This window comes from Rhyacophila brunnea, unplaced genomic scaffold, assembly GCF_057557595.1.
Source record: "Rhyacophila brunnea isolate RB1 unplaced genomic scaffold, BYU_Rbru_1.0 scaffold_2, whole genome shotgun sequence".
Classification (NCBI taxonomy): Eukaryota; Metazoa; Arthropoda; class Insecta; order Trichoptera; family Rhyacophilidae; genus Rhyacophila; species Rhyacophila brunnea.
The window spans coordinates 6,194,562-6,206,706 of NW_028232859.1; positions in this window are offsets into that span (position 1 = coordinate 6,194,562).

The window sequence follows — 12,145 nt, forward strand, 5'->3', positions numbered from 1 at the left end:
ACGTTCCTAAAATCGTTGTGTGAATTGGATACTATCAAAATTCAGAAAGCTTTTCTGGACGGCAAAGAGGAACCGGTTCAAATAAACGTAGTGCCAGGGTACCGCTCACGCCTTGGATTGGATGGTAGACATCTAGGCCTAGACCCTAGGGTATGGAAGTATCATCTGGCGATAAGCCCTCAGAACTCTCCCGCGAATCCATTGTAGGCCTGAACCAGATACACTTCAAATATGCTCGATGTGCGTATAGCAGGCACGAGTGGAAATTAAATTCCTAAGTTTGTTTTTAAGGCTTACTCTCTGCATGCCCGTGCGGGACGCTCTGCTATCAATTGCTATCCACCAAACCGATGAAAACGTATTGGCATTGATTGAGCCATTACCGGTACCTCTCTCTATTTACTGTAATTAATTTTCTGGTGGAGATACTTAAAAGAAAATAATATTACAGTATAATTGTGCTAATTTGTTGATTTTTATTTTTGTTTTTAAACTTTTTTAGAAATATACACAGGTTTTATGTTGTAATAAGTATTATTAATTTTATTTGCTAATATTTCTTGATGCAAAGGATTATAAAACAATGTATAAAACTTGCTAAAAATAAAAATATAAAACCATAACATAATTAATTAAATTGCAATATTTTCTTCTCTATTTACTTAATATAGAGATACCTTAATATTATGTTTTTTTTTTACGAAAAAATAGATTCGATTTTCTTTTAAAAAACTTCGACACATTATCTGGATACAAAAACGGATTTTAATATTTTTAACATTACGATACTTGATTATTGTTGGGCACAATAAATTACTTGAGATGTAATTTTAGATTTTTACGTTTTAGTTTACAATATAATAATATTTTTATGTTTACAAACAACAGTTCTTGGGATAGATTTTTGAATTATTTAATCCAACTACTGTGGTATATAATAAAATTTTAAATGTATGACTTTTCGAATTAAACTGTACGTCAAATTGTTAAAAGCCATGCTATTTATAAAGTATTAAAATAATGATTAAGTACTTTGTGGTCCATAGTCTAATCCGTATAATTCGTTGGTAGGCAACTTTTCCCCTCTCAACTGACAGTCATTAGCGTGTGTAATACGTGACAATTATTTAGACAAAGAAAAAAATATGTAAATTTAATTATGGCTTTTTTTGTATAAAAATTAGTAAACCAAATCGACTGAGCATATAACAAACTGATACCGCAGGCAAAAAAGTATTGGTTTCTTGCGAATTTTGTCTTGAATATTAGAATCTGATATGTTTACTTAATATATTGATGATAATATTTATTTTATATAATGTCTGAGCATATGAATTCATAACTTGGACCTACCAATTGTTCTTTTTCTGCAAACATATGTAGTTGTGGACCTCTTCTAGCAGCTGCGTCTATTCGGGTATGTCCAAAGCCGCGTCCGTCCAGTATTGGATGCCCAAAGCCTTTAAATCAACTCCATACTTTGTATAAGGTCAATCCAGTATTCGTTTACCTACCGGATTCCTGACTGTCAGTTTTTTGTCATGCGTGACTCGTTCATCTTGTTCATGTAGTATAGCTGTCTAAGCGATCTAATTTGATGGACGTTACATTGTATATTTGTATAAACACTGACTGCCATTGATGGGTCCAAAGATACCATGCATAACACTATGCCCAATTATTGAGCCCAGCACTCGATGCATTTTTTTGGTGATACACCAGGTTTCTGAGCCACACATGACAATAATATTATTAGTGTTTTATACAAGAGTAACAGGAGTTACCAATATCTATAATGTAATGGACATAATATTGTATACGCGGACTTAGACGATGCATCGAACCCTGTTGTTTTGTAATGGATTTAACATGAACGCATGCTTCTTATTAACACACGATATGCTGATAACCAGCGTAGCGGTTACCGTAGGTACAATAAACAGACAAGATTCTTTGAGTATCGTCGTTAAAAGCCAGATTAAAAACGACACAATACGTAATCACTTAAGTTACGTATTTATTGTCTTTGGTAATAAGGTAACTCAGGGAAATCCCTCAATGTTTACTGACATGGAGTATGATTAGAATCAACAACTACCTCATCGTACTTAGTTATCACCCTAAATCGGACGCCAATTTTTAAGCAACAATTTTTGAACACCAAAATGAAAACAGCGTCGAGAAATATTATCCTGAGAAACTTATGTGGGAGTACATGGAGAGATCAACTCTGTAACTCAGTAGTCAAATACGCCTGCCGGGTACCGAGGACTTATAACAGTGAACGGATCTAGAGGCCTTCATCCTGCAATGGAACGACCCTGGACGAGAGCCTAATGCATAGAGACACGTCGTGTTTTAGGCATGTATTTTTTTTCAATTTTAGTATTTTGATTTATCATTTTAGCGTTTTGTAGCGCTACAAGTGTTGAATTTTAGCATCTATTTTTATTAGACATAAATATCAAATAATTATCAATTCCTATATATGTTAACACAATTAATTATATAAATATATTATACAAATACATATTATATAATTAATTTAAGGATATCGTAACAAGTTGAATAATAATATGAAATTAACATTTTTATTAAAATTATGGAGCATGTTTCAACGGATAATAATTGTTGTTTTAGATTAGTGGGACGATCGGTTACTATTAAACAATTGTACTTGCTGAAGAATCTTTTAACATCGACACTATTCACTGGACACCAAATTGATTTAATGTCAGCATAGCCATACTATATAACCATAATACATAAAATATATGATCAGAAATTGGGAACACTTGTTAAGCCGAGTTGAAGAGTTCTACAGCGATCTCTACAGTGATGACACTGACAATACGACTATAGACTTAGATCTTCAGAGAAATGGAAATTCGGAAGACCATACTCCCGAAATTACATCCTGGGAAGTAACCGATGCTTTAAATTACATGAAAAGTGGGAAAGCCCCCGGGGAAGACGGTTTAACGATAGATATCCTCAAAAAAGCAGGAAAGGATGCAAATGAAGTACTTGCACAATTGTTCACAGCCTGCATATGCAAAGAGGATGTCCCAGAGGTATGGAAAAATGCCAGCATTGTCATTCTTCACAAAAAAGGTGACAGAGAAGACCTAGCAAATTATCGTCCAATAAGTCTACTCCCTATTCTCTACAAGACGTTCACAAAAATTCTCTCAAACCGTCTGCAAAATGTACTAGACGAGAACCAACCGAGAGAACAAGCCGGATTTAGAGGAGGATACAGCACTATGGACCATATCCAAGTCGTCAGAGAAATCATAGAGCGGTACCAGGAATACAAACTGCCACTATGCATGGGTTTTATAGACTATGAGAAGGCGTTTGATTCGATAAAGAAATGTTCAATACTCGACGCACTCAGAAAACAAGGAATCCCTGGACGCTATATAAATATTTTCAATAATATATACAGTAGCGCAACAGCATCTGTAAATCTCCATAAACCATCGCGCAGATTTCCTATCAGCAAAGGAGTCCGACAAGGTGATACAATCTCACCTAAACTATTTACAGCTACCCTTGAAGACTTATTCAGGCAACTTGACTCGAATGACAAAGGGATCCCCATAAATGGAGAATACCTGAGTCATCTGCGCTTTGCCGATGACATAGTAATTTTCTCGCAAGACTCAGAAGACCTCCAAAGCAGAATGCAGGAACTCGCTGAAGTAAGCAACAAAGTAGGTTTGAAAATAAATGTAACAAAGACGAAAGTCATGTTCAACTGCTTTGCAGGCCAAAAAGAGATCCTCATCAATGGCACTCAGCTCGAACAGGTGAAAAGCTACATCTATCTGGGACAACAAGTATCTATAGATGGATGTATATTTGATGAAATTGTTCGCAGAGTAAAGCTAGGCTGGAGTGCTTTTGGCCGCCTGAATAATGTCTTCAAAAGTGACCTTCCACTGTGCCTAAAGCGCAAAGTGTTCAACCAGTGTGTGCTTCCCGTGATGACATATGCGTGTGAAACATGGACCCTAAGTAAAAGAGAGATCCAGAAACTTAGAGTAGCACAACGTGGTATGGAGAGGTGCATGCTGGGCATAACGCGAAAGGACAAAAAGAGGAATGAGTGGATAAGGAAGCAGACAAGGGTTTGCGATGTAATAGAGTTTATTAAAAGCCTTAAATGGAGATGGGCTGGACACATAGCTCGAAGAAGAGACAATCGTTGGACAAATCTAGTCATCCAGTGGTATCCAAGAAGTACAAAACGTCCACAAGGTAGACCTAGAGGCCGCTGGATCGATGAAATGATAAAGTTCTGCGGAAGTACGTGGCAACGCAATGCACAGGACCGAGAGAAGTGGAAGCAACTTGAAGAGGCCTTCATCCAGCAGTGGATAGATTCAGGCTGATGATGATGATGATGATGATGATATGATATATTTATTATAGTAACCTTTCTTTTAAAAACATAACAATAATAATAAAATTTTACATTTATTTGTGATCTATTCGCATATTTTGCATTTATTAGCATCTATTCCGAATTTTACCATCTATCGCAAAATGCTAAAAACACGAGTCACCCGTCGCGAGCAGTCGCCTTTCCGTGCGCTCCGACTTCAGCTGAGATACTCAATCCAACCAAGACCTTCAATCTACCCGCAGTACCAGCCGACATAGCAATTACCTACTTTGCTACACCCTGCCGACCAGCAAAGAATTACCTACTTTTTTGCCGCTACCTGCCGATCAGCAAAGAAATACCTACTTTTTTGCCGCTACCTGCCGACTGAGCAAATTACCCATTTGCACACCGCCGCAAGTGTCTATCCGATCATCCACCTACGACAAGATGGAACACATCCAAATCGAGTTAACCAGACTCGCCGCATTCCGGCCCACCAAACTGAGGGATCTCATGACGCTGCACTTCTGCTCTTGACGGCATATCAGGAGCAGGCCGAGTCGGCGTCACCCGCAGACCCTCCCGCCCGCCCTCCTCCCACCTGGAGGAAAAACCTCAACCCGCCACGACGACCGTCACCGCACACTTGGACAAGGACCACTCGTCACCATCACACATCACCACACCACAACAGCGCGCCGATCAAGGAGGCACACCCAGCCACTCACTCAGGACACGATATCGACCAACTATCGGTAGTTATCAGGGGCTTCGAGATCGGCACGCACACGGAGGACATTACGAACGATCTTCTTCGCAGAGGCCTCCCGATCATCAGCGTCCGGAGAATGACACGGGGCAGGAATCGGCATCCAATGCCTCTTGTCCTGGTCAAACTCTTGGACAATGACAGAGGGAGGCAGATTCACGCACTGAAACACGCACTCGCCGAAGCATCACAATCGAAACACCGAGGAAGAACACCGCCACCACCATCTCACACCGCAACACAAACCAAGGCATTGCAACGACGTCATCCCAGACCCAGACACAAGCCGAACCAAGCCCAGACGTCAAACTTCACAAGGAGACCTCGACGGAAGTTGATGTCACCTTCGCTGAGGCCGAACCAGAAACCCCGCTAACACAACCGGCAAAAACCACAGCTCCTGAGACCCTGTCATCCGACTCTGTTGACAACTCATATACAGAACTAACAGAGACCCCGGCACCAGACTTACCAATTTCCGAACCTGCCGAATCCACCGCTCCAAAATCAGACTGGACCCCGGATGCGGGAATACCAGAGAGACCAGAAGACTATGAAACAGACACCGAATATGACCCGGGCTTCGACTACGAGAAAGATTGGGAAGAATTCTACGCAACATCATCCCAAGAATACGCCCAACAATTCAGGGAATCTGAATCCCAAAGCCAATTCGAACGACAAATCCGATCAAACACCAAAGCCCTGACACAACCCCAAACAGAAGTCTCCACTTCCGAATTGATGGACATCATCGCTTATACCAATAAAATCATAATCCAACTAGACGACATCGACGAACAAACCCACGAAACACAGAGACAATACTTCTTCACAAGAGAATACAGGACGGCCGCGACCAACCGCTACAACTCCTGCTCGCTCGCCAGCCCTCCAGAGCTGCGCGATGAACCGCAGGAGCTCAGCAATATACCAGATCCTGCCCCGCCCATACCAGACCAACCAAAGAAGACAAAAAGCAACAAAAAGAAAAAGACGCCCAAAACAGACAAAGATTACTGCCGAGAGACCAATCAACGCGCCTACTTCTTGAAAAAGAAGTAAGCCCTCCAGACCACACACAAGAACCAGGACCCAGCCCAACCCTGCCAACCGCCAAGAAGCAGAGCCCCGAGCGGCGATACTCGGAGCTCTTCCAGGCAATAGCGGAGACCGGAAATGAAGAAGACGAGCCAAAGCAACAAGAGGTGTGCGAAGAAATCGACGGACGCCTGCGTGAAGTTTGTTTTACTTTTAAATCATCATCCAGATCATCTCACTGAGACCTCCAACCCGGCCTCGCTCGGTCGCGAAGCCACCGAGGCCGGGTCCCTTCAACAACAACAATCAAGCTTCTGCACAGATAGGCACTTGATATCACGGGAGTAGACGCTAAAAACCGTCCTGGCATCCCTCTTTTTAATGCTTATATCCTAAGTAAGTAAGTAATGCCTTACGCATTGTACCACGAGGGACAAGACGGGGAAAATAGGGCTGCTTTTTCCAACCTATGGAGTGACGTCTTGTGACAGCTAAAGATTTCGACATGGTGAAGAACGTAATTTATAAATTATTTTTTGTTGATACAATAACTGTCATTCAAACAATATTATGGTATCTAATTAATCTTTAAATTTTTTTTAAATGGGCGCATGCTACTATAGTATTTTTTGATGAATGTGTTATTATTTGATTAAATTATGCTATGCTCGGTTACGAAGTATTGATCCAAGTTAATCCATCAAAAAAAAAGTTAACTATATCTTTACTTGATTTTGTCATTTTAGTTAACAATATTAGAAAATTAATCTAATATAAATTACTAATTTAAAGTAATAGTAAGAAGCTGTTTTAGTTATACATATATGTATCTTAAATATGCAAAAATAATCTTTTTTTTTTTAATGTAAATATGCGTTTATTCGAGGCATTTAATTACATGCTTCGTATTATATTACTGGATGTTCCTACTAGCACTCAGTGACAGGCAGGAAATTCTCGTATTCGCGAAATATATTCTAAAAAGTTGTATTATTCACACGCTTTCCTCAACCTCCAAGCAACGCATGATCTGCCTACCCCGACGCGACGACACTCGTAGCACTGCAACTCACTATTGTATTTAAGGAGGAATATAAATAGAATCCAGAGGAGTAGCAAAGAGAAATAACGAAACTTGTAGTAACACTGCGTAACACGGAGAGGTATGTATATGCTAGCTCCACCACATAAGGACACAAAAAGGAATGCTTGGATAAGGCAACAAACAGGAATAGATGATGTAATACAGTTTGCTACAATCCTGAGATGAGCATATATCTTAAAGAAGATACGTTTTCTGAACAAATATCGTTATCCAAAGAAACCTACATACCTAAGTGCTAGAAAACATTCAAAAAGTAGACATATAGGCCACGTGATCGACGAAATGGTTTACTCCAAAAGTGTATCAATGCAGCGTATATGAATGAGAATAATACAATTAGATTCATGAGACTTTCATTCGCCTGGATGATGATAATTAGTAGGTGGATCAAAATAAAAACCTCACACCATCGAAGGTGAGGTGGTTCATGCTTTTAAAGGCCGTTGACCAGTGTATTTTTTGTTGAAATCGACTTAGTGATTTTTCTTTCAGAGTAAGTATCTACCTAAATAAACTTTTAATCTTTAATATTGACCCCTACAACAACTGAAAAAACTTGGACGTTTTTATATGGGTAAAAAAAAGTTCTCGACACACCAATACCAAATTTGTATCATCACCACAACTATCTACTTCTGGCAAACTACCAAATAGCTGATTGTCTTATGTTTCAAGAGACATTTAGATTAAAGCCATCTGCTCACGTGAATACTCAAAAAAGACGAGATTGAAACTTCAGTAGGTATCTAGTTAATGTATTTCAATGGCGGCTCGCTGACGGCAAGACTGGAATCTCTCAGTTTCAAAACGTCCGCGACCGAAACCGAAGAGACGCGACATACTAGTCTCTCAGTCTCTCAGTTTCCAATCACCCATAAAACAGTGGTACTAATATCAGTAGTTTAGATGAACAATCATATTTTCTTACCAAAATTGGTAGCACTGAACTGAACTAAACAATAATAACATAGTATATAGTATATTAGTCTAAGCAATAACAAGTCAAGACGTCAAAGGTTAAAGATAGGCGAACCGATTTTTAATTTAAAATATGTGGCAGATATTGAGAAATACTCCTGTCTTTATAATATTATAGGCTGCCAGAATATTTCCGTAAAGATATTACGGAAAAAGCTTAGAATGAAGTAGGGAAGACAATGGGTTTGACAGTTTGAGGTTATGGGATTATTAGGTTTCACTAGCGCCTTGTGCGAAGAATCAGTCACGGACCAGTTTATGACTTCCATCACCAACCAGTTTGTCAGATTTTAGTTTCTGCGTGAGCGGATGGCCTAAATATTGGTACTCGCGATTTTGTTTCTGCCTGTACTTCTGTAATAATATGTTCAGTATTGTACGGCTTACGAAAAAAGAAGAAGAAGAATATTCTATAATCTAATAAGTTGGAATCATAAAATGAAAAACTAAATTTATTACTACTGGCATCGGCATGTGTAATATTTTACAATCCGATCCATTCTCTGGACCCTCTTTTTGCAAGTACATAATATCATAGGCACACTAATTATTCTATGCGTACATAATAATATGTACATTTTTTTTTGTTAACGATGAATAATAATATACGATTTAACTTTTTGTTGTATTGGTGTTTTTGTACATTGTTATATACGAATTTTCTTTTTGTGTGAAGTTAAATTGAATATTAATTACATAGGTAACCGGACAAAACAGAACAGCCAGTGGAAAAAAAACATTTTTGTCATATCTTTTTATTTATTAAATACTTTACGATACTAAAATAAATATTTAATATATTATATATAACTGCATGCTGGCCATTCGGCGTAAACATCTCAATTATTTATCTGCTTGATTTAGATAATCATGTATGACTCCACAGAATTCTTAAACTCATTATTTCGTTGTACCTAGTCACCCAAGCATATTGAAATATACCTAGCTTGCCGGCAACACCGATCTGGGTCCCGTTTAATTGAGGCTTTTAAGCGATTAAAAATGCAGAAATTATATAATTTAATTTTTTACGGCGTATTGAAAACCTGTGTTATTAAAAATCTATACAACATAAATATAGAGTATAGACTATAGAGAATATTGAAATATCTTATTTCTGTTTATCCGTGTTTGTTTTGTCACCGCACTGCTAGCCACCATTTTCAATAATGACAATTAATATTTATTTAAAATTTAGATAAATAAAATGTCGTTAAGGCGAATCTTTTACCTACCAGAGAAATCTAGTGGAAAAATACGAAGCTTGCAATTTGCATTTTTGATATTAATTTACAATTTAAACTGTATTAATTAAATAAATATGTATCTGAAAACATTAAAAAGAAAATATTTTTTATTTTAAGTCAAATTACAATTTTATAATAAAATGTGAATTTGTTAATCCCATCTTATTATTACATATTATGTATGGTCATATTTATTATTTAAATTTAGTTTATTATGTTTTTTAGTTTTAATATTTTTTTATATTTATTCTAAAAAACATCGATTTTTATAAAAAATTAAAAATATGTAATTTGAAATCCTTTTATAGCTTTTTTTCTTACCTCATATTATGGCATATTTTTATCTAGTAGAGTTAGAAATCCGCAAAAAGGTGCACCACATGTCATCTAAAGCCGTGTCCACATTGACAACAAGTTACTGGCAAAAAATATGATAATTATCGTAAAATTTAATGAGGTTGCCAGTAACTTGTTGCCAACGTGGACACTGCATAAAGCTACATCCGTTACCGATCCCTGCTCTAACTCATTTCATAGTCACTAAGCGGATATGAAAACTTTCTCTATCGTACTCACATAGCCGTTTTTTTCAGGAGTTGGGCGATTCGTTTCATAGTAAATCTGCTATCCTACTTTCACTACACGAAGACATCAGTTTACTCCGAAGACCTTGGTATTTTTGTCTGTTTAGTTTACTTTTATTTTTTAGTCACTCGGACGAATTTCTTATAGCGGTCAAGGTACTGTCTAACTGTCACAATAGGCGCCTAATTAAAAATTATTATCGCCATGTAAACCTACTGTTTAGCCTTGACAAATTAATGTGTAAATCATAAAAAAACATTGTCTCCAATAAACGTGGGTTACGGAGCCATACAATTTATCCATGTTTTCATTTCCACGATTTAAATAAAAATACATAGGTACATAAAATACATACATCCAATCTTTAGCATGTACTTGTAATACCACCTTTTCGAAGAGTTTACTTCTTTACTATCGAAACTGGGAGATATAAAGATCTTCGGCTCCATTATTCGGCGACATTTATAAAATTATTGTTTATCTATAAATGACTAATATATATTATTATAAATATCCAACATCCACACACGATTTAACGCAGCCATGCGTATTAGTGACACCTTATCTCCTACGCCGCTTCCATGGCTGCCTGTGCTGTCAAGGATCCTTCTAGCAAATATTTGGCGAAACATGGCCACTTTGAAGGAGGGAAATTTTTGAAAATTAACACAAAAATCCTGTTCGTTGCTCACATAGCGTCTCCACCAATGAAGCGTATTCGCTCGAGAAATCATTTTTGGATTGCAGGAGAGGAGCTGCTTTTACACTTCGAGCGATCAGTATGATGCCTGGCTACCTGGCTAGCTAGCATCTGACGTGAGGATCTACCGTATAATTGTGTATCCGCTGGATAAACGTCCTGGCTTAAGGCTATTCGAACAATATAGCTTATATCAAAACCAAATCCGGAATGGGCATTCCAGGTGTGCTTATATGTGGCATTGATGGGCCTTGAAAGAGTCTCCACCGCAAGTGTGGTGAGATTCGGACTATATAGGTACAAAGCACATAGTAGAGTCAACGCTCGAAATGGAAACTTTTACGAACTAGAGCGCTCGATAATTTTACGATAATATTAAAATAGTTATCTAACTGTATTAGATTCTTTTATGTGTTATATCTAGCTCAGATGGTCAAATTAATTTCACCACGAGACGGAGCGATAATTTTAGGGATTTATGAACCGGAACGGCGCTCCGGTACGCTCTGGTCCATTTAGAGCCCTGAGTGGAGCTATGTAACATGTATACCTTCCCCGAAGGAGTTTCAGTCATAGATCAGGTCACACTGGAAGTTATTACATATCGATGCCTTGCCGGTTCCACTGCGACCTGTTATACAACTTCTATTCTCTGATTTTATTTTCTAATGTCTTTTTATTGTTGAACAAAATATTTTACCTGTTTATTTTCTTACTATCGCCATGTGTCTTACACATACATATATACCTACATATAGGTATTTATCCCATGGCATAATAAAATAGTATATATTATAGAGGGGGTTCTCGTTATCCGAGGGTAATTTTTACCGAAAAATACCTCTTAGCGAATCCGCTTAAAACGGGGACCAAAATTGCTTAGTATTATGGGTTTAATTGGAACACATTTAAAAAGGACACATGTGCAAGACAGAAATAGCGCAAGAGTGTAGGATTGAAAGATTGATAGTGACAGTTGACGACTGTGCGCTGTTAATTGCGCTTGTGTTTTTATAGTTTTTTTTTTGCATTCTTCTGCAAATTTATAACCCCGGGGACTCGGATAATAAGGACCCCTTGTATATAAAGATATAATATAATAGAATCGACCCAAGGAGGACTGCGCTAAGGGTAGTCGCCACCCGGGTGTCAACCACCATCGGCGCAGTCGGTCGCAGGCAGGCAGGGTAGATTCACTGCCTGGATGAAGGTCTTCCCTAACTCCTTCCACTCACTACTTACAAATCTTCATTGCTAAGTTAATGGAATTCTGACAACTTATGACATTATTTTGAAATAATTTCAATACAAGTGAGTAGTGTCA